The following is a 24,285-nucleotide window of genomic DNA, read 5'->3' as shown; positions in this document are numbered from 1 at the left end:
AATTTATGTGACCTGATTTTCAGTGCTGAAATGCCGAGAGACACACAAAGTGGGGGACCCTCCCTGCCTGGGCTGCTTGCAATAAATAAATAAATAACGCCTGCTTTTCCTCCTCCGTGGTGGGCACTGGCTGACTACTGCCAATTACTTCCAACACAGGGCCCAGCCTCCTATCCCAGAGTGCACTGCAACTCAGTTCCAAACCTGAAGGGTCATTCCAGTACTCCTCTAGCTACCATAGCAACCAGACCCTTGCCCTCGGTGAAACTGCAGCATCACAACTCCCAGCCCGAAGCAGTCAACCCAGATCAGCTGTACAGAACTATAGCCAGGTACGTGTCGAGAAGGAACCTCATGCCTTGATGTCCAAATGTTGCTCCAGGGAGTGTTCTGATGGGGGAAAGGGGTCTGTGCAAACACGTGGGGCTTGGCAGGGGCCGTGCAGGTCGAACAAGTGCTAAGGGACCCTCCCTTTTCCTGGTGGCCGCTGAAGTATAACTGCCTTCGTGCCTGAGCACAAAATCGGTGCAGTATTAAGTGATTTCGGAATAACACAGAGCACATTCACGAGTTTATATATTAGCAGAGAAAATGACGATTAATATTTAATTTTATCATAAGTTATTTTTAGCTGTCAGGAAGACCCCAAACATTAACTTGTGATATTCAGTATGTCACATAGGAAGCACGCTTACAGTTGGGGATATATGAAACCTCTTCGTTTACTGCCGCCTATATTTCCACTGACCATGATCTCATGGGCAGAACACTCAGCTCTGGAAGCCGGGAGGTTCTTTTCACAGTGCAGATCTCTGAAACCATGGCTCTCTGTCGTGTGTGTGCTCATCACCTGCAGTTGTCTCAGCCCTGCATGATATTCCATACTGTACAGCATGGATGACTGAGTGATGTAGATTTGAATCACTGTTGTGCTTTTAATGTACAGATAGCTGAACTGCATGACAGTCTGCACATCCTATCACTGCCCCCCCCTTTTTTTCTTTCCATGGCTCTAGTGAGCAGATTCACCACTTTGTATTTTATTGTCATTCAAAATAATCAGGTTTTTTTGGGTAGTCTTGCACCTGCACTGTGCTGAATTCGGGTGGCTAGGTATTATTTATTGGTTCAGGGAATTTACGTGCCATCTCTCCAAAGTCCAGTTTGGGGTGGCTTGCAAGTAAAAACAGTAATTATAAAATAATTTAAAAAGTTATCAATATAAAACCAAACAAGCCATTAATACAGGAAGCTGCTGTTAGTGCATAATCAGAATTTTTGAGGGCTTGCTTGGATTACACCTGCCCCAGGGTTCTCCGGAGTAGGCCACACATCATTTAAAACTGGCTGTATCGCAAGTGTATGGGCTGTTTTGGAACTTGCATGCTCAGTGGCATTCATCTGTCAGTGGTACTCATCAGGTTAGCACCAGCGCTCCCTCTAAGCTGAGTTAGTGTGAGCCAGCTCACAGTTTTGTAGCCTCCAGCTCACACATTTTTGCCTTAGCTCAGGAAGGATGGGGCTCCAGGGCAAGCGAATTGATGCAGGAGCCAAACCGCTCGCTCACAGTTTTCATGCCGGTAGCTCACAAAGTACAATTTTTGCTCACAAGACTCCACAGCTTAGAGGGAGCATTGGTTAGCACATGCTCAGAACTTAACAGGTGGACGTGTGCAGAAGAACGAATCATTTCTATCGCGCATGGGACATGGGACCAGCTTTTTTAGGAATGAGCTTCAGGCAGGCAAAGGGCAGGGGCCACGCTGGGCCTCAGTGGTAGCTTCTCTGCTTTGCGTGTGGAAAAGGTCTCTGGTCTGAAAGACCCCGGAGAGCTCTGCCCGTTAGACAGTACCAAACTCTCAATGGGCCAATGGTCTGACTCAGTCTAAGGCCAGTTCGCATGCTATTTCTCAACCATGAAAGTCTTGGGATACCAGAGAAGCCAGCTGTGCAGCTTTTGATGCCTCCCGCAGGCCCAAGCAGGCAATGAAAGAAGAATCAAAGCACCAACACCACTTCGCCCTCCAAACAGAGTTAGTATCATGGCCACCCAGGTGAACATCCCTGCCTTTGATGTTACCCGGCCGCAGCAATGGGGAACATGGCTGGAGACCCTGGAGAGCCATTTTGCCTACCATGATGTTGTAGACGCTGGGAAAAAGAAGGCCCTGCTTCTCAACTCTTGCAGCATGGAGACCTTCCAGCTCCTCAAAGACCTCATCAACCCGAAGACGACCAAAGAAGAAACATATGAGGTATTGGTGAAAGCCCTCTTGGATCACCTTTCGCCTAAGCCCACCAAGTTCTTGGAGCACTTGGACTTTTTTGTGCGCATCCAGGGCCCGGATGAGACAGCATTGGAGTTCTTGGTGGGCCTCCGGAGGGCAGCCACGAGGTGCGCTTTCCCAAGTTTAGTGGACACCCTGTTGATCCTATTCCTCGTGGGTCTCCATGAACCTAAACTATGACAGAAACTGGCTAGCCATGATGACCTCGACAAGGCCCTCAGGGAGTCCACGGCATATGAAAAGGCGCATCAAGACCGCCATGGCAGGGTGGTCCATTGCACACAAGCGGCCCTCACTTCCAACGTCTCCGATGACTAGGAGGTTCTACAAGTCCACTGACGCACGTCCCAGTGGTTCCAAGCCTCAACCTCAGTAAAGGTCCTCACATCAGCCACATCCTGCGCCAGCTGCGAGGAAGCTCACGAGCACTGGAATTGCCGGTTCAGGGACACTGTCTGCAGGTCATGCAACAAATCTGGTCACCTGGCCCATGTCTGCCATTCGCAAGGACAGCGCCAGAGGTCTTCGGCCCAATCCGAATCCACCAACCTTCACACCCTCTCGACCCACCACCAGCAGCAGCACCTGGTATGTAACTTGCCCCCCGATAGCACGTTACAGTATTAATTGAGGGGTCCCCCTGCAGAATGGAAGTAGACATGGGGTCGTCTTTTTCCATTATTTCGGCCAACATGTTGCGCACTCTCTGTTCACGGGGGGGACCCCTTCTGCAAAAGCCACAGGGGTTAATGTTATGGGACTTTAATAAGAACTCTGTGGCAGTCTGGGGCTGGGGCAAGTTCCGGGTTCTAGTTTAAGGACTTTGATGGACTTTTAGAATTGGTGGTGGTGGAGGGGCGGCTCACTAGTCTCCTGAGTCTCTCTTGGTTCGGTCACCTGGGGTTCTCAGTCACGGGGGTGCATCAGGTCCGGGTGCTGGACTTCGCGGCTGTATGTAACGAATTCCCCAACGTTTTTGATGGTATGCTTGGCCGGTTCACTGGGTCCCCCATTTTCTTGGACCTTGACCCCATAGTCTGCCCCATTCGTGTGAAGGCCCGGCACCCCTCCATCGCCATGAAGCCCAAGATCGAGGCAGAACTCAACCGCCTTGTGGCCCAGGGGGTGCTGGAACCAGTCGCTTCCACTCGATGGGAGACCCCTATCGTCACCCCGGTAAAACCGAACAGAGACGCGTGCATTTGTGCTGACTACAAGTGCACGTTGAATAAGGCCCTCCAAGACCATGCTTACCCGGTGCCGGTAGTCAGTCATGTCTTGGCAGCGTGGCAGGGGCCCAGGTTTTCGGTAAATTGGACTTGACACAGGTGTATCAACAGCTGCCACCACCGCCAAAGCCCAAACCATTGCTACGCATAAGGGGGCTTTCAAGGTGCATCGGTTACAGTTTGGGGTGTCAGTTGCACTGGGCATTTTTCAATCTTTTATGGATTCTCTATCAAAAGGAATTCCAGGAGTTCAGCCATTTTTAGATGACGTGCTGATCGCAGCTCCGGATGCTTTGACCTTCGCTGATTGGCTATGGGTGGTGCTCCAGCAGTTTGACTCGGCAGGGTTGAAGGTCAAGTGCGAGAAATGCCTCCTGGGGGTGCCCAGGGTAGAGTTCTTGGGATTAGTGATGGACGCACAAGGCATCCACCCCACGGACGACAAGATCAAGGCAATCACCGAGGCTCTGCCACCCATGTCCAAGTCAGAGTTGCAGGCCTTTCTTGGACTGTTAAACTTTTACCATTCTTTCCTTCACCTCAAGGCTGCCGTGGCAGAGTCCCTCCACCACCTGCTGGACAAGAACACACCGTGGGTCTGGGGGCTCCCTCATGCCACCGCTTTTTGGGTGGTTAAGTACCTGTTAATCTCTAATGCCGTGCTGTCCCATTTTAACGAGGCTTTGCCGGTAGTCCTGGCCTGCGATGCATCACCATATGGCGTCGGGGACATTCTGGGGCATCGCCTGGCCGACGGTTGGGAAGTCCCCATCACTTACTATTCCAGGACCTTGTCTGCTGCGGTGCGCAACGTTGCGCAGATCAACAAGGAGGCGCTGGCAATAGTAGCAGGGGTCAAAAAGTTCCACCATTACCTCTATGGCCGGCCCTTCATGGTGCTGACGGACCACAAACCCCTTCAAGGTCTCCTGGCCCCCAACTGCCAGACGCCGCAGATGGTCTCCCCCCAGGTGCTCCGGTGGTCTATTTTCTTGGCAGATTATTCCTACTCGCTCGTCCATCAGCCCAGGAAGGCCATGCGGCATGCTGATGCTCTCAGCCGTCTTCCACTGCCTTCCTTGGACCCCGACCCAGCTCCGGTGCATCAGGTCGCGTTGCTGGAGGATCTTCCCGACCGGCCGGTCCACGTCGCGGAGGTGGCCCACCTCTTGCCAAAGATTGCATCCTCTGCCGGGTGCTGGACTGGGTGGTAAGGGGATGGCCTGCAGCCACTGGGGCCGCCGATTTTGCACCCTTTTCCTCCCGGAGGGATGAGCTGTCAGCGTACAAGGGGGGGCCTGATGTGGGGTGGCTGGATGGTGATGCTGGGGCCCTTACATAAGCGTGTCCTCGCTGCCCTGCACGAGAACCATCCTGAGGTGGTCCGCATGAAAGCGCTTGCCCGCAGCTATGTCTGGTAGCCAGGGCTACACAGGGACATTGAAGACACCATCAAATGATGCACAGCCTGCGAAGAGTCCTGGCCCAAACCTCTACGGGCTCCCGCACGCGCCTGGGAAGCGTTGCACCGCCCTTGGTCCTGGTTACATTTAGATTTTGCGAGCCCCTTTCAAGGTCAGCTGTTTTTTATATTAGTAGACGCTTACAGCAAATGGCTGGAGGTTGTGCCAGTGCCCTCCACATCCTCAAAGGCAGCCATTTGGACAATGTGGAAAATCTTCAGTGCCAGGGTATCCCCGACCCCTGGTCACCGATAACCGGTCGGCCTTCACCTCCACCGAATTCCAGGGATTTATGGCGTACTACGGGATTTGACACGTCAGGTCGGCCCCGTTCCACCCTGCAACAAATGGACAGGCTGAGCAGTTGGTCCGTACAACCAAAGAGGCACTTCGGCGGCTGGACACCAAAGATTGGGACTACAAGCTGGCCGCCTTCCTCTTTGGACAATGCACCACCGGGCACAGCCCTGCTAAACTGCTCCTGGGACGATGCCTGACAACCCGGCTGGACCGTCTTCATCCCGATCGAGCCCCCGAGTAGGAACTCAACACCAAGTCACAGGAAACGGCTAGAGGGTTCTTCCCGGAGGATCCCGTGTATGCGAGAAACTAAGCACAGGGGCCACCGTAGATTCTGGCTTGGGTTGTGAGAGTTACGGGCCCACGATCCTACGAGGTCTCCAGGGAGAACGGTCAGCTACTGCGACGCCACATCGACCAGTTGTGTCGATGGTTCCTGCTGCTGGAACCAGAGGACTATGAGGACCCTGACACCTCCGCGATGGCCGAGGATCCTCAACGGACTAGCACACAAACAGCGCCTAATGGTGAGCCCTGTCTTCCTTTCGCTGACATCGAGTCTGCTCAGAGTGAGGCACCGAGGCCAGAAACTCCTCAGCCAGCACCAGCCAGCATTCAGCCAAAGGCAGCCGTGGCAGTCCCGGTCGCTGCTCCTGAACTTCGCCACTCCACTCGAGAACAGAAGGCACCCACTTACCTAAAGGACTATGTCTGTGGGTGTGTTTCAGTCCAAGGGGGGAGGGGTGTAATGTATTCATATCCAACTGTGTGCGAGGCTAGCTCGACACACGGTCATGCGCTTTGAGGGACAGTGGTCGAAGCGGATCCTAGCCAGCACCAATCAGAGGGCTGGGGTCCTAGCTGGGACCTATGGAACTATCAGCCACTGTAATACCCTATCATGGTGGTGTGTGTGTGTCATGGGTGTGGGTATCTTGCAAATATAAGCTGGCCTGCAAGCCGGGGTTTTTCGTCTTGTTTCTAACCACTAAATAAAGTATGAGAGCTGAAATCACTTCAACAGCGCTGGCTCTTCGGCTTGGAAACGGAGATGAGCATCATGCCCTAGAGTCGGATTCGACTGGCTTTCAAGCAAGGGAACCTTTACCTTTACTCAGGGCCAGATTTAGATGGAGAGAGGCCCTAGGCTACTCCACTTGTGAGGCCCCTCCCAATCCTCCACCCTCATGACTAGAAGAAAATGGAAGAGTGTTATAAACAAAATTGAGTGAAGCCAAGGATGATGACGGGTATTTAAAATTCTGCAATTCACAATTTCTCCTCTAAAGAACATAAGGTGTTATTGTTAAATACCATAGTGATTGGAAAAAACGCATAACTGTTAAAATTAACACTGAAAAACCTTTGCAATAACTGAACTTTGTAAACCTTTTGTGGAATAAGCATTCATTTTTAGGAAAATGAAGTTGTAACATTATTCTTTTAAAAAAACAACAACCTTGAGTTTACAAATTATATTGCCTGGGAAGTGTCAGGCATGGAATCTACTGAAAAGCTGAAATATGCAGAATTTCTCACATCAGCCAGAATTGCATCCTTAACTTTTTTTGCCATGAGTTGAATCATTTCCTCACATATAGTTTTTGACAAATAAGAGGGATTGCCTGATCCAAAATGTCCATACCGATTGATATGAGCAAGTAGAAATGGATCAAATTTTGCCACTAGCTCTAAAAGACCAAGATAATTGTCATTATTTGGAGATCCGAAGTGTTCACTGTGTCCTCTGAATGGTAAGCCTCGTTCTGCAAGAGTGCATATTACAGCAATAATTCTCTCCATGACATGCTGCCAGTACCGCTGTCCTGCTTTTATTTGTTCCTCTAGCTTGGATGTTGCTGTTCTGCTTTTATTTGTTCCTCTAGCATGTAAGTTAACGTTTGCCCTCGTTTCCTTGTTAGGTAGGCCAACATGGCATTCCTATGCTTCTCTTTCATCAGTTTGGATAAGATGGGGGGTTTGCCAGTCATCAAACCCTTCAGTAGCTAAAGCTGTGGAAGAAGATGCAAGGTTTGGAAAGAGTTTACAAACAAAGCAATGAATCCGGCCTTTTGAGGGAGAATATACAAGCCACTCTCAGCTATATGTTTCCCCATTTGCTTTTGTTGAATAAAAAAGAGCTTTTGTGCAAAACCTGGACTGCTTTTTGTACACTTGCTTGGAATTGGAATTTGAAAATGGTCCACGATGATGCAGAACTTGACAGGGACCCCTCTCTACCCAATAGGATACTTCCTCATGAGATAATTTTGACCACAAACCAACATCTGTTACAGTAGACCTATGTTTGGCATTATCTTTATCTGCATCTGGAAGGCCTTGGCCTTGGCCTATCTTACCAGGTGTGAACTTCAAAATCTGACTATTGACATTATTTTCTTGTGGCTCTTTAGCCTCTCCCTGTCCAGTAAGTGACTCTTGAATCAGTTCTATATTTTCAGTTTGATCCGGCATCATGGCTGCTTCCTCATAATCAGCTTGTTGTTCCACATCCTGCTTTGCTGTTTCTCTTTCAGAGCGGTTTTTGTCTGGTTGCATGCTAGTAGTTGGGTCAGGTTGGATAGCTTCAATGCTGGCTCTGGTTGCTTCAATGAGTGGTTGATGCATGCAAGCAGTGATTGGTCTTAACTTCATTACCATAGCACTTTCAAGTCTCTGTCTCTTGCGCTTGCTAGCACCACTTTCAAATCTTTTAGTCATGCTCAGATTAGAATCTAAAAATAAAAAGTAAAATTAATCTTCCACTGGATAAACACATGTTATCAGAGGTCCATCAGTGGCTATTGGCACAAGGTGTAGATGATTGCTGCTGAAGGGTTGCAGAATTCAGTTTTCCACTGTGGCGAAACGGGTGCCCACCCTCTGCCCTGGGGGACTGAGTGGCCGGTTTGAGCCCTGCTTTGCCTTCCCACCTCCTTGGTGGGCTTCTGTCACTCTTCAGTAGCTGCCACCACTCACTGACTTCCCTATGCCTTTCTTGAGGGGCAGTGAGGACCCCTCTGGCTGACTTCTGAGGTTTGGAGAGGAAAACCCCTAACTTTGGGCTTCTCCTGGAGGGTTGGCACCTGCACATTTTGGGCTTTTTCCCTCCCAGGACCCTTCTTAAGGCACTAGTAGTGGGCAGAGCAGGGGAGACTCCATGGCCAGAGCATCAGACTGGGGTTTTAATCAAAGAACAAAGATTTTATTGACTATTTACAAGTAACAGGATTTTAAACACAAAAAGGCACTTTAAATCAAACACAGAAAGGAAAACACCACCAGGCACAAATAAAATAAGACAAAATGCAGTTCCTCTGTCCCTGAACGGATCCCTACACTTATTTTCCCTCGGGATGAGGTTCAGTTTCCAACCTGCAGCCTGGCGTCCTGCTTTCTACAGGTAGTTCTGGATCCCTCCGAGGATCCCTTCCCACTGCTGCCTTCCCTGATCCCCAGGGCCTCTCTCTGCCTGTGGGCAATCTGCAGCAAGAGCCTCCTGGCCTCTCTGAAGGTTGCAGGATGACTCCCCCCCTCCCAGGCTGGCTGGAGCATTTATATCTTCTGACTCCGCCCCCTGGCTTTCCCGCACTTTTGGGCCATAGAGGCATCTGGGATTTGTAGACCTACCCTGGAGTTTTGCCCTACTTCCAAGGGTGGGTGCCCATTTTAACTAAACTAAGCAACCTAAACCAAAGCAAACACAAGATGGAGTCTATTCTGTCACATCCAACAAGCCAACCCTATAGCACAACATCATTTTCCAATCTAAACATTTTCAAAAGTTTATAAACTCCCAAAATTGTGAAAAGGATTTTAAATATTTTTTTCCAAGACACATGCAATTAGGAGGCTTGAAAATGATGCAAAAACATAGGTTAATAATTAACTATATTTTATCATCTAATAATTCCAGCAGCAGCAGACACCAGGCTCCCATCCAACAATCAATACTAGCCATTTAAAAGTGCCAACTGCCAAAAAATGTTATATAAAATAAATATGTAAAACTTTGATTAGATTCTGCAATGGCTTTAGAACAATTAATCTACTATTAATGTATGAAGCAGTATTGTTTGGATTTATTGGCACGACAATTGACACAACCAATGTTTATTTTCATATCCAAGAAGTTCTGAGAAAGGGGTTGCAAATGCATGCTGCAGGCACCGACAGGGCTCTGTGAAGTGTGAAAGATAGACTCCCTGCCTGGGAGGGGTGAGGCCAGTGCCAGTCACATCTGCTTGCTCTGTTCAAGCCAAGGAGGAGGAAAGGAATGGAAGGGACTTGGGAGAGCTTGCTTGCCTAGTCTATCTGCCCCAGCTGGCCCCCTCTCCCACCACACTCTCCCACCAATTAAAGTGCAGCACGTACCACTACTGATCTGTCCCTTGAGCTGGGGAAGGCCGTACAGCTGGTTGTTGACTCTGGGCTGCTGGCTCTGGAGTCCTGGAGTCTGTACTCTGAATAGTGGCACCAGGGACCTAGAAGGGGCAGGGCTTGTCAGTCTAACCCCTGCACAGTCTCATCAGGGCTGGTCTTAAGGCAATTGGAGCAATAAGGCCAAATTGGGCCCCGCGGGCCGCTCCTAAGGGGGCCCCCACACCAGGGCAGTCTGGTTTTTATTTTGTTTTATTTATATCTCTAAGATTCTGCAGACTTTGGCTGTGAACTGGGGCCCCACAAAAATGTTTTCAGTTGGGCCCCAGAGTTTCAAATTGAGCCCCACTTGCTAGCCCTGAGTCTCACGGTTGCTGGGCCCGAGTTGCCCCACCCTCGCATGAAGTCTTGGGTTTGCAATTTTGGGAGAGGGGAGACTGCCCGCTGGGGGAGGGGCAGGGCTGTGGAGGCCCCCCAGATTTAGAGGCCCTAGGCTTCAGCCTACTTAGCCTATACATAAATCTGGCACTGCCTTTACTTTATAAATACAAATATATCTAAAGGCTACTCTGTGGTCTGACACTTTAAATAGGAACTTCTGACAATGTTTTCATATCCACCACAGCATAATATTCTCATTTTTATTTAAAAATAATGTCATAAGGTAGCTCGGTTTTTTAAAAATCCCTGTTTTAAATCTCTGTGATCTTTAAGGGTGTAACTGATTTTGTCTGTTTTGACAGTTGTGCAAGTGTTGTTCTTCATTCTCCTGTGGGTCTCTTGACAACTGACGTTCTTAGTCTTGTAGGACAATTGGATCCCTGATGGGAGCTTGTGCTAATTTTATCTATTTTATAAAGTTTATATCCCACCCTTCTTCCCTCATGAGGGCCATCAAGGCAGCCAACAAATTAAAACCTTTTATGATAAAATCACATTTCAAAATCAACCCACCCCAAACCAGACATATTTGACACAATTAAACCAGAGCTAAAATGCATACAAATACATAAAAACAACAATTAAACAAAGTAATAAAACAAAGTAATAAAACAAAACAACAAAACCAATTAAAGCATTGTTTAGGAGGGAGGGAGCACTGAGGGAGCACTAAGCCAAAGGAAGAAATATTTGCCCGCTGGCAAAGGATGGCAGCAGAAGGGGGCAGCATTTTGGTGCCATGACAGAGGAGGCCCTCTCCTGGGTTTCCACCCACCTAATCCTAGAATTCAGGAGATACCTTAATGAAGACCATAGTGGTCAGGTTGGTTCACAAGGGAGTAGGTGGTCCTTCAGGTATGCCGGTCCCAAAACATATAGGATTTTGAAGGTCAAGACCAGCACCTTGAATTGTGCCTGGAAACAAATTGGGATCCAACGCAAAAGGGTCAAGAATGGGGTGATGTGGTCCCTACAACTCACTTTAGTCAACATCCCAGCTACAGCATTCTGTACCAATTGAAGTGTCTGAACGCTTCCTAAGGGTAGCCCCCGTGCAGTGTGCATCGCTGTGCTCACGTGTACCTGCAGAAGTGACATCAGAAATGTTACTGACTGTAATAACATTTGTCATTGTTACTTTTATAGTTGAACTTAGGACCCGATTTCTACTTCCAGAATTATTAGCCTGCATCATGATGCTAAACATAAGTACTCATTCCACAAATCACATTTGTTAAGTTTAGGCTTGACACGAAACAAAGGAAAGTGGGAAAGAATTAGCAGCTGACTTTTAAAAAATTGTAAGAATTACATATGAAGGTCTTGAAAAGGTCTATTTATCTATTTATTATATTTATACCCCGCCCTCCCAGCCGTGGCCGGCTCAGGGCGGCTTCAGGCTTAGCTGCATGGATCAGACTGCAAAGCAGTTCATGGATACAGGAACATCAGATGAGCCCCTTTGTGTGTGTGTGTGTGTGTGTGCGCGTATGTACGTATATGTGTGTGTGCGTGTATATGTATATGTGTATGTATATATGTGTATGTGTATATATGTGTGTGTGTGTAATTGTGTAAAGCTCTCTCCTGTCACACACACACACCCTTGGTCGCCTCTTTCCTACAATGAAAAGTCCCCGCAGACTCTTCTCCAGCCTTTCCTCGTAGGGAAGGGGCTCCAATCCCCTCATCATCTTGGTTGCCCTCCGCTGTACCTTTCCCCAGGTCTGCATTTTTTATTTATTTATTTTGAGATACAGTGACCAGAGCTGTACCCAGTATTCGAAATGAGACGGCATCATAGATCTATACACTGTAAGAGCAGCTGTTTTCTTTTCAGTCCTAGCATATTTCTAGGGGGCCACAATGGTGCGTTCAGACGCGCCGTTTCAGCCGGCATAAACTGTACCGGTTGGAACCGGTGCAGTTTATGCCGGCTGAAACGCGATCACACTCACCTCCTGTCTGCGGATCCCTTCGCTGTATGCCTGTCCACACACAGTGGGCATCGGCGTTTTTTTGTTGTTTTTTAAAAAACTCTATTTGATCATGCGCATAGGCAGCCATCCATAGAATGGCGATCTTCGCACAGGCACAAAAAACCCTGCCTTACCTTTAAAGTTTAGAGAGCAAAGTAGCCTCCCTGAGGTCCCGGACGCCTCCGAAACGCTAAACTAAGGCCCTTTTCTTTTCTTTTTAAACAAACGCCAGGGCGAAGCTTTGCCCAAGTGCATATCGCTGACCTTTAAAAAAAAAATGGTCGGCGAAAATCGGAAGCCTCAGGCTTCCGAACGGAAGTGGCTCTGCAACGGTGGAGAGCGATCAGAGGGGGGGGGGTACAGCGATTACAACCGTTGCACTCAGGATTCCACCACTTGGGGACCTAGCGGCAGAGTACAATGGTTTAAAGGGCTTTGCAACGGTTAGGGACGGAAGGCAAATGTTCTATGGGTGAATGCCGGTAAGTACACTGATTCCAACCGGCACCTATACCGTTGCAAACACCGCGTCTGAACGCACCCAATAAGTGCCATATCTCTAGGGGGCACAGTGAGTTTATGAGGGGGCCACTGAATTTAGCTGCCAGGCTTTCACAGTTCTGGGCCTAAGCAGATTGAGGCCTGCAGGCCCCAGAAAGTCTCAACGACAGTTCCCAGGCACCCTCTCTGTCTCGTGATTGGGGAAGGGGGAAATGGAGTGGAAACTGAAGCCAATCACAGGTGAAGAGGGGTCAAAAAGCATAAGTGGCCTTGCAACAGGACGGAGGATATTCACTCTAGGGCTACCATTCCCCTAAAGTGGGTGGGAGTTCGCCTGCTTTCAGGCCTCCAGATCTGCCAGCCTGGATTCGGCCAGCAGGGGGAACCTCACCCCCAAAGCGCCCTGTTCGTCGCAGTGCACTCGACACAATGGCATCACCCGGTTGTCCGGGGGGATGGTTGATTGTTTAAGGGAAAACCATAGAGTTTTTCCTGAAACGATAGAGCGTTCCCCTGAACATGCCCTGAACAATGATGACATTTCCAGGTGACGTCTTTGCGGTGTGCGCACAAAGCATGTGTGCTGAGGAACTCCAGGGCAAGGACCGGGACCCCCCACCGGTGGCCAGGGGAGACCTGGCAGCCCCACGTCACTCTTGGAGGCAGAGCTGGAGAGGAGTCACTGCAGGCAGACTGATCCCCCCACCCACCCAGAGAGGGTTGAATGTGGCCTTGAGCCTAGTGGGAGGGGAAGGGAAAAGTTAGACATGTTCGGGATTTCTGTTCCCTGCCCTAGAGTGTGCCTTTTTAACCGCTGCAGCACACTGGGTCAACATCTTCAATGAGCTATTCACTATGACCCCAAGATCTTTTTTCCTCTCAGTCTCGACAAGTTCAGACCCCGTTAGCCTGTACTTGAATCTGGGTCCCAATGCACATCATCTTACACTTTCCAGCACTGGACTTCATGCACATCGTCAGCCATGCGCCGTTTGTGGAGGACCTCTCAGAGCGCTTCACAGTCAGCCTTGGTTTTCACCATTCAGAATAATTTTGTGTCATCTGCACACTTGGTCCAGTACACCACTCTCCCCTGGTTCCAGATCATTCATGAATAGCTGAAATAGTCCCATCCCCAATGCCAGTCCTTGTGGGACCCCAACTGCTTACTTCTCTCTGTTGTGAGGAATGTCCATTTATTCCTACTCTTTTCTCCCTGTCATTTAACCAGTTCTGAATCTATAGAGGAACCGGTCCTCTTATCCCATGACTGCTAAGTTCACTCAGGAGTCTTTAGTAAGCCCTTTGAAAGTTAAAGTCTATAATATCTATCTGGTCACCATCGTCTGCATGCTTGTTCACTTCTGAAAGAACTCCAACAAAAGGTCGGTGAGGCAAGTCTTCCCTTAGCAGCATCCATAATGGTTTCCCCTTAACAGGCTTTGTTCCTCTGTGTGCCTAATCATGATATCTCTGATTACAGTTTCTGGTAATGTTCCTGGGACAGAGATCAGGCTGACTGGTCTGTAAATTTCTGGACCCCTTTTTAAACAAGTGGATGTAACATTTGCTGTTCTCCGGTTTTCTGGTACAGCAGGCAAATTTAGTGATAGGTTACGTATATGGGTTAGTAGGTCTACTATCTCACATTTGAGTTCCATAAGAACTCTCGCGTGCACATGAGACAGACGGCACTTTAAAAGGAGGTTTCATAGTGCAGCTAAAGCAGAGAACCAGGAGATAAAGAGTTAATTCTTCCCTGGAAGGGAGAGCTTGAGTGACAGGCTGCTCCTCTTCTCTGACTGGCCAGCACCAGCGGAGGAAGATATATGATCAGCTCTGAGGGGGGGGGGGTCAGTTGTTAGTCTGGAGAATGCAGTCCACAGTTAGTACCAGTCTGAAGGCAGTCAGTTTTGGACTCAGTGCATCTGACAAGATAAGTCAGACAGGTTCACCTGTAGAGTAAAAAAGCCTCCTTGCCCTTAACTGTAGTGTTTCACAATAAGAATTCAAAGTCTCAACATAAGCTAAAGTCCGCTTTATACAGAGACCAGAACTGGGAGAGAGATTTGGCAAGAGTGACTGGGGCAGTATGTGGAAACTCCCTTTCATGCCCAAAAGGAACAGGGTTAATTCCTCTGAGGAGAAGAAGATTGATCCCTGCCCAGTGTCTCTGAGAGTTCAGCTTCTCTGGAATCTCCCCATCATCCTTTAGCAATCCGTTTATTGATTTATTCCTTGATCATACAAAGGCCCAACTGCTTCTCTCACTAGTTTCCTGCTCCAGATGGATTCTATTGTTTGTCTTGATGCTTTTTAGGAACCTGCCCCTCAAAATCTCTTTTTGCATGCCTAATTTTTGACTTACATTTCTTTTGCCAGTGTTCAGTTCATCGGGGCAGACCTTCCACTTTTTAAAAGAAACCCCTTTACTTTTTATAGCTTCCTTGTCTTGCATTGTTAACCATGCAGGCATTCTTTTAGACTTGGCAGTGCCTGGATATTAATTTGACAGCTCAGTTATGTTAGGGAGACTATGAAATCAAAGAGTTCTTCTGCATTCACATCTAATTTGAAGCAGAGGAGTCCCATTAAAGTCAGTGGGCCTGAAGCAATTTGTGAAATATAACCTCAGTTTAGTTCTTTTTAAAATATATATATTTAAGTTTGTTGACACACTGTAGATAATATTTTAAAAAGTCTGAATATGTTCCTTTTATCTACCAGCCTTAATTGTAGTGCCCTGGCCTGATAGCCCGGCTTAGCCCAAATCTCATTGGATCCCGGAAGGCCAGTAGGATCAGCCCTGGTTAGTGCTTGGATGGAGGGCCGCGCCCCTGCCCCCCCGGGTTGCTCCACAGAGGCCGGCCATGGCCAACCACCTCCGGTCGTCTCTCGCCTTAAAAACCCTTCAGGGCTGCCCTAAGTTGACTGTGACTTGACAGCAAATCAAACACAAAAACATGGTTGTAAAAATTAACAATATATTTTTTAAAGGAACTTTTATTTTTTAAGACACCTCGGGCAGCTTCCCTGAAGAGACGGCATAAAGTTTTCTAAATAAATAAACTTCATTCTTATTTGTCATCTCATTTTTTAAAATCACTTACTTCATTGTGAGGACCTCAGATTCCTCTACAGCCAGAGGCATCAGCTACAATAAAGCTGAGCTAGCCAGCAAGACAGAAGGTGTGGGATTTAACTCTGTCAAATCTAGTGCCATCTTCAAAATACAAACTGTTCCTATCTTTAGAAAAGTGTCCAGTGATTGCAGTATCTCTGCTTTGGTGCAACTGCAAGCAACACATCTTTCCCACGGCCAGGCCCCCTCCTGCCTGTCGCACGTCAAGGCGGGCCCCAAACATTCCATTTCTGATAAGAAACGGCCTTGTCCTTTCCGGATTCTGTTAAAGATCATGGGAATTTTTCTGCTTCTGACCCAAATTGAAATAGGATTAGTCTTTCTACAGAATGTGCTTGTGTACATATATAACTTGATTTATAGAGTACTTTTGTAATCTTTCTTAAAGCACAGTTGTAGCTTGCATAATGGCATGGGGAAAGTACAACATATGCAGAGAAGGACACACAAATATTTTAAACATGCTTTCAGCTTATCTACTTCACACTGTTAGCAGATACTGCACAGGACCACATTAATTCTTATAACATAATGCAGTTTATTGTAAATACACTGTGAACAGAAATCGTAATTGTACATCCACAGCACGACATCTGAAATTGTGTATTCATTTTGCTCCCGAGGAATTAACTGACGGACACATTTTATCACTGTTAGACTTATCTCGTTTTCTACATCAAGCCTCATGCTGTATTGCCTAGAGATTGTATTACAAGCATAGTAGTCTGCTGACATCTCCAGTTAAGGTTGTTTAAATGAACACTTTCCATTTTACCATGCTGTTTGGGGGGGCTTTCTTTTGGTTTGGTTTTTGGGAAACACCAGTGATTCTCAGACCCACCTGAGGGATGCTCTTTATATTCATAAGACTTGTGCAGACGTGTCCACAAACATTGCTCACGGAACGAAATGGAAAAAAACATTGAGTCCAACAGTGGTTTCCAACAGCAGCTAGGCAGGCACCTCTGGAGGTGTGGAGGTGAGGGCCATCCCGCTGTTTCTCCCAAATTTTACTTCATTTACACCCCACCTTCCTCCCCAAGGGGGACCCAAAGCCACATGCATCACTTTCTGCTCCATTTCCCCCTCACCAGAAGCCTGCGTGTTAGGTCTGGCCGGGAGAGTGTGACTGGCCCACAGCCACCCACCGCACTTCTGAGGCAGAGTGAGGATTCGAACCTGGGTTTCTGAGAGCCTAGTCCGACAACCATACTTGCTCTCTACTCCTGCGCATGGCAGTTGTCATGGCTACCAGCAGATCCCAGGGAGACTGTGGAAACTGAGAGCAGGTGCCTGGAGGCAATTTTGGAATGGACGAGGGGCTAACAAGCTGAAACTTAATCTCCCCCCCCAAAAAAAAAATATTGAGGTTTTACCGGTAGAGGAATGTCTGACCCAGGTAGTGGGTTATCCTCAGTTTGGTGCAGTGATTTGGTGTAGTGGTTAAGCCAGTTTAGTGTAGTGGTTAAGAGTGCAGACTCTAATCTGGGAAAACCCAGTTTGATTTCCCACTCCTCCACGTGCAGCTGCTGGTGTGACCTTGGGCCAGTCACAAGTTTTTTCAGAGCTGTTCTCAAGGGCAGCTCTTGGGAGAGCTTTCTCAGCCCCACCTACCTCACAGGGTGTTTGTTGTGGGGAGGGGGAGGGAAAGGGATTGTAAGCTGCTCTGAGACTTCTTTGGGTAGTGAAGGGCCATGGAGCATAAATCCAGTCTCCTCCTCCTCCTCCTCCTCCTCCTCCTCCTCCCTGTTCTGGATGAGGTTGCACTCCCCCTAAAGGAGCAGGTTCATAGTGGGGGGATGCTCCTAAACTTGGGCCTCCTGTTGAATAAAAAGGTAGCAGCAGCGGCCAGGGGTGCCTTTCAGCAAATTTGGCTGGTGAGTCATCTGCAGCCCTACCTAGGAAGAGAAGATCTTACCACTATGGTGCATGCCCTAGTAACATCTAGAATAGATTACTGCAATGTGCTCTGTGTGGGGATGCCCTTGAAGACTGTCTGGAGGCTACAGTCCATACATAATGGTGCGGCCAGAGCAGGGACCCTCTCACTCCAATCTTGCTCCACCTACACGGGCTTCCAATTTGCTTCCAGGCTTGTAGACCCCGACCGGGTGGAAAGGTGGCCTAAAAATGTTCTAAATAAAGCAAAATCCGTGTACATCACTCTGAGCTTCCTGGATGAGAGACAAGATAAAAATGTCTCCAGCAGCAATGACAGTAACAGCGATCAGTCTCCCTCGTGACAAGAAGTTTATAAGTTAATGACGGTTGAGTGAAGAACTTTAGTCTGTGGTTAACCTACAAACCAACTTGTCAGAGACCTCATATTGTTGTATGAAAGAGGGAAGTCTGTCTAGCCGCTGTCTCTTCATTGTCCGTAATTTTATAGAGCTCAGTATTGCCCTTAAACGTGCAGCCTGAACAACCAAAGCTCTTTTAAGTGAGCTGAATATCTGGAACGCCTGAGCGGACGCTCTGGACCTCTGATTGCCTCCCCCCCCCCCAGTTTCCCAGGTCCACGGGGTGTGGGTGCAGTTCCAGTCCACAGCTTCTCAACAGCTGTCAACCGTTGGGCCACTCCAATCAGTTTTAAAAGTTAATGCCATTTGTAAAATGTTAACAACCATTTCTGAATACTAAACATACAGTAGAATGGGTATCCTAACGAATTAGCATGATTAGTCTTCACCAGGCAATTGGAGTCGGGGGTAGGGATGTGCATTCGGTTCATCCGAACCGAATGCACCCCCGAAAATGGCCCATTCAGACCCCTTTCGGGCTGCTGCAGGACAATTCAGATTCTCTGATCTGAATCGGCTTGCCACCGAATTTCGGCGGCAATTCGGCCCCATTATATCCTATGGGCCATTGAAGTCAATGGCGAAAACATAGGGTATATTCTGGGGGCTGGAGGGGGAGGGGGTTTGAGGGAGAGGGTCCAAACTCGCAGGGTAGCTGCTGGAGCCTCTCCCCAAGATACCAACCATGTTTGACGAACATTGGACCAGAGGGTCCAATTCTATGGGCCCCCAAACAGGTTGCCCCCATCCCCTCCATTGCACTCTGTGGTGGGGAAAAAGTTACTTTTTCTCCACCATAGAGAACAATGGAGGCTCTCCCTCAAACCCCCTCCCCTCCAGCCCCCAGAATATACCCTATGTTTTCGCCATTGACTTCAATGGCCCATAGGATATAATGGGGCTGAAACTGACATTGGGCTGGCGGAAAAACTCCTGAACAGGCTGGTACTGGCGAAATTGACATGCAGGAGTCTTTATGCTCGCTGAAATTGATTCTGCCAGATTAGGCCAAATCTGAATCCGGCCAATTTTTATTTATTTTTTGCACACCCCTAGTCGGGGGAGGAGTGTCTTTTTTCTTTTAAGTAATTGCAAGCTATTTTTCTGCATTTCTAGGAAATCTCTCCCAAGGTTTCAGTGGGTCAGCCATTTTTTTCTGCCTTTGTGATAAGGCACTCAGCCATGAAGTTTGCTCTTTGAGGGAATGTGCTAGAGGTCTGCAAGCAATTGTGGGTGAGGGACATAAACCCCTAGAACAGTCTTGATTCACTGTGACCCCTGTGGAGTCCTCTGTTTTGACATGGAAAGCCTATCCTGCTATGCAAGGCTCCAGCAGGTTCTGAATTCTCCCACACATGTAAACATGCTGGCTCAAGAAGACGAGCCCTGATTTAAGATGACTTTCCAACCAGATATGTTTAAGACTGCTAAAACCTCTTGTGGGAGGCAGGCCGTTGTCCACTTTCCTTAGACTGAGGGTAGCTGAGCCAAATATCACATTGTAGACTCTGTCACATGAGAGCATGATAGGAGCTCCCCAGTCACCAGATTAAGCGTGAAAACGTACAAAAAACTGTATATGAAATTTACATTGTGAAATAATGCTTGCAGCACTTTATTTGCTTGAAGATAAGAAATACAGACGACAAACCTGAAGAAGGATTCGTAAACGGACTTATACTAGATATCCGTTGTTTGTCTAAAATTATACTGTAGTGTCTTATATGTACTGTCAAGCCTAAGATTGCATTTAATTTGTTATAGTTGTAATTTTGCTGACAATTTAATTTCAAAAGCATTATATAAAAATATTTGCTTATAGTGTATACTCATACACGGTGATTTATTGTTTTGCTGGCCACTTTCCTTAGCGGCAAGAGAAAGTAACAGCAGCCTCTTTAAATGAGCCCTCTCCCAATGAAAGGATACTGATGTTGGAAACATGTCGGGATCTTTGCTTTTATGCTTAAGATCTTCTTTTTTTGCACTAGGCCGTTCCTCTTCTTTTGTCTGGCTTCATTGTCTTATCGCATTTACTTTCTAGGGTTTGACTTTAATGAGCAACAGTGTTGTTGTTTGTAGTCATTGGTTTAAATACCTCCCAGCACAACGTCTTCCTAATGTCTTCTAGCATTTAGGGACATTCTTTAATGTTTCCAATAGATGGGCCTGATCAAGACAGAGAGCAGCAAGCGGCAGGAAGGGATCTGCAGTGTGGCTTTCGACAGAGCATGCCGCCATCTCTCGCTCTGGCCGTGTGCTGTTATTAGAGGATTTTAATGTTACCAGATTAACAGCCACAGATGATCTCCTGAGCCTCAGATCTCTGATAAAAACTGGATTGCAGTCTATGCTGTGAGATAAAGAGGCACATTCTATTCTTTGCTGTTCCAGAAGGGACTCCGGCACATAATTGAATTTTTAATAGGCAGCATCTGCTGAGGATTTTCACTCTCCCTCCTTCTCCTCTTCTTTTTTTAATTACAAGATTTAGGGGAGACTTTGCACAGGGCTGTGTCATAGGCAGGGAAACTGAAGTCCTCCTGTGCAGGCCCGCCTGACAAGGCACTGCTTTCACACGAATGAAGGCACACTTCTGTCTCCGCCCTCTCCCTCTTGCCCGCCTTGCCAGTAAGCAAGCCACAACTGCTTTTCACTGCAGAAGAGCTGCAGCTGCTGCAGGGTCTTCCTGGGAGGGAGAAACAGGGCAAAGTGTGGGGCGGGTATGTTGTCATCCGAAGGAGAAAGGCAGAGCTGCATGGCCATTCAGGAGGATAACTCCAAAAATAGCACAGGTGCAGAGAGAAGAGGCCTCCTCCCTCCCATCTTGCTGCTCCAGAGCTCTGCGGCCACACTCATACTGTCTTCTGTGTATTCTCCCTCTTGTGCCATTAGTTGACATAATCCTGGCCAGATTTTCTACACAACTAGTTCTGGATTTTCCCAGTTTGTTGTTGAGGGTCTTCAGTAAAGACACACAGAAAATGGCTACAACTCTTTGCCTGGTCATTTTGACGTTAAAGGAACGCATGCAAATCCCCATTTGTTTCCCCCTTAACCAGTGTGGGCCACATGTCCCCTTTTCTGGTTTTCTCTGTTAGCCCTTAAAAGACCAGGCATTCGACTCCTGAATAAATTCTGAGTCCCCTTCCTCAAGGCTCATCTCAGAACATTGGAAAGTTTATTTCTTTTATTGAACTTGTATCCGGCTCCCCAGGCAAGCAGGCTCAGGGCGCATTCCATCAATGTTAAGACAATAGACAATAACAATTAAAACCAATTTAAAACAACAAGATTAAAACAATATTGAATTATTGAATCATAAAATCATAAAAGGCCATGCAGGGTCTAATCAATGACTCAGTAGCTAAAATAGAACGCTAGTGTAGTTCCCAGGAGGCTGTTCAAATCCAGGACAACCAAAATGGGGGGGAGGAATGCCCACTGCCTCAGCTAAAAGCCTGGCAGAAGACCCTTGTAGGCCCTGCAGAACTGTAATAAATCCCGCAGGGCCCGGATATCCTATGGGCGCTCACTGCACCAGGTAGGAACTAGGGCCAAAAAGGCCCCTACCCTAGTAGAGGCAAGTCAGATGTCCCCAGGGCCAGAGACTACCAAAAGGTGTTGCCTGATTAATGTCCCTGACACCACCCAGGCCATGCCGCGGGTCATAAGTGACACATCAGGGGATGGTAGATCTTGAACTTGGATTAAACCCATCCAAATAGCCATTGTCAATAATATGTCCTTCCTGGAGATGAGTTTCAGCGAGAGCTATCCTGTTATGCACACACGGCTCCCCAAAAAAGTGCCCTTTAGAGTCCTCTGGCTGATAACCTGAAGATTCAGCCCATGTATAGGGAATGCAGCTACGAGAGGCCGGACATGTGTCTCTACAGGTAGTGTGAGCAAGAGGATGTAAATGCTTAGAGAGTAGATGCTTAGTGTGTGGCTTTTGACATTCCAGGTTGTCAGTCCATTCAGCCAATAACTATCGTATCATTTGACTATTTAAAACCCTGGGTGACCAAACTCCTCACCAATCTTCTTGCCCTAACTCTCCAACTCGATTAGCTGTTGTAGATTTTCCAAGGTTGCACTCCACCAATGTTCACTGTGAAAAATTGATTGAAGTCCAATCACAGTAGATTTTCCAGGCTGTATGGCCGTGGTCTTGGCCTTGTGGTACCTGACATTTCCCCAGCAGCTGTGACTGGCATCCTCAGAGGTATAACACAGAAAGATGGAGTACTCTCTGTGTCTCCAACTTGACTTGGCATTTTCCCTTTGGAAGGCAGTCCCGCTTCATTCATCTTAAGAACCGTAACCCTAATGCTTTAGGTTTCTTCCATCCTTTGTCTCTTTCTCTCTCCCAGCCTCAGCTGTTCTTGACTGCTTTGATTTCTGACCTTCTTCAGTGCCAAGAGCAGTCTGGGATTGCTGCTACAAACACAAAAATAAGCTTTGCCCAGGTCATATACAGAGGGACCACCAAACCTGAAGACCCCAAAATCAATAGAAACTATGTCAATATTTTCTAAATGAACATAAAATTCCTCACCAGGCTTCAGGCCTGATTTTAGTTCTGTAGATCTGTGGCATGCCTCAGAGTTGCTGGAATCTGCCGGTCTAACAGTATCCATGTTCAGGTCTCCTCTTCTCCCCGCCCCCCCCCCTCGGGGGCTGTTCCAGTGATGGTCTTTGCACTCTCACTTTAGTCATTTTATTTTCTGAAATGGAGATGTGTTTTCTCCCATCCTATTTAAGCCAGTATTCAGTGACATTAATTAGTTATTGCATGCCCTTGTGTGTAGTATAGGCAGGAGATCCCAAGATGGTCTGGCAGCCGGAAGTTCTAGCTCTTTTAGCATTTATGTGTCACTAGGTGGCAAGCTAGACTTGTTCCAAGGCAAGAGATGTTTTGAGGTGGTTTTGCCACTGCTTGCCTCTGTCTCCCGGCCCGGGTATTCCTTGGAGGTTGCCCACCCAAATACCGGCCAGGGCCGACCCTGCTGAGCTTTGGAGATCTAACAAGACATCCTGGCCAGGGCTACTCAAAGACATCATTCCTCTGGATGCAGAGGTCCCATTTCACGATCACAGCGAGTAGCTCTTCTTGACAGACTGATCTGACATGACTTGTCTTTCTTGAGCCAGCAACGATCACATTGCACAATGTGAATTTAACACTTTTAGCAGTTTTGCCTTTACAAAAAATGTTTAGCAACAGCGCTCTCCTGGATTTATCTTACTAGAGGATGATTTACAACCTTTAATTCTTATTATACAAAATAATAAGGAGGTGAGTACAGTTCTTTGAGTGTAACCAGCAAAAACTTAAAAAAAAAATTGAGATAAGAAGTTAGTTCCTTTAGTGAGCTAGACAGAATGAAATACAAGCATGAAAAAGTTGACCCTACTACTGTGCAAACGAATGCTAAAGTTATCAAAGTACCTAACATTGCTTTTTACAGTTTAGCAGTCTAAGAAGCAAATCAGGTTTCAGCTGTTTGTCTCACCACTTTTAGAGATAATTGAAAAGCTCAAGTTACCCACCAAGTAATCTCACCCATTTGTCTGAGACTTCCATTCAAAGAAGCCTGATTTGCCTGTCACAGGACTGCACATTTATAGAGAAATATCAACTTTTATCTTCTGTCTAAATCTTGTCGATCACAGTCATGTTATATTATTTAGATAACTGGTTCATAACTAAATTAGAGATAAGCAATGTGAGTGCTGATTAGCTAACATAATCCTGTGATGTTATCTAGGTAACTGATTGGTTCTTAACTAAATAAGAGATAAGCAGCAATATGTGCTAACCTGCAGGTGCATATAAGATGCATCTGGTAAAACAAGATAGAAGGCCAATCTCAACTTTTAGCCTCTGTTAAAAAACCAATTAATCCACCTCTCTCCCTAACTGGTTCAACTAACTGTTCCTGATGAAAGTCACCTGCAGCAGAGTTCATGGACCCTTAAAGTGTGCTTGAACTCTCAGCTAGTTCGCCAACGCAGCAAGAAAAAGTGTGCTGCAGCATCACAGGTGCCGCTACTGTAGCCGTGACTCCCATGAGCTGCTTATGGGCTAGTGTCCACCTGTCCCTCCAGTCCAGCACAGAAGAGCTATTCCAGCCGGGGGATGCAACGTGGCCAATCTCCCCTCCCAGCCAAGGGTGTGTTGTGAGGTGACCACTGGTGCAAACACGGAGCCAGGAAGGAGAGGGGGGGGGGGATCCGGACGCCGCCTCCTCCTCCT

Source organism: Gekko japonicus, unplaced genomic scaffold (assembly GCF_001447785.1).
Source record: "Gekko japonicus isolate JY-2015 unplaced genomic scaffold, Gekko_japonicus_V1.1 scaffold1340, whole genome shotgun sequence".
NCBI lineage: Eukaryota > Metazoa > Chordata > Lepidosauria > Squamata > Gekkonidae > Gekko > Gekko japonicus.
Note: the sequence above shows the minus strand (reverse complement) of the source record.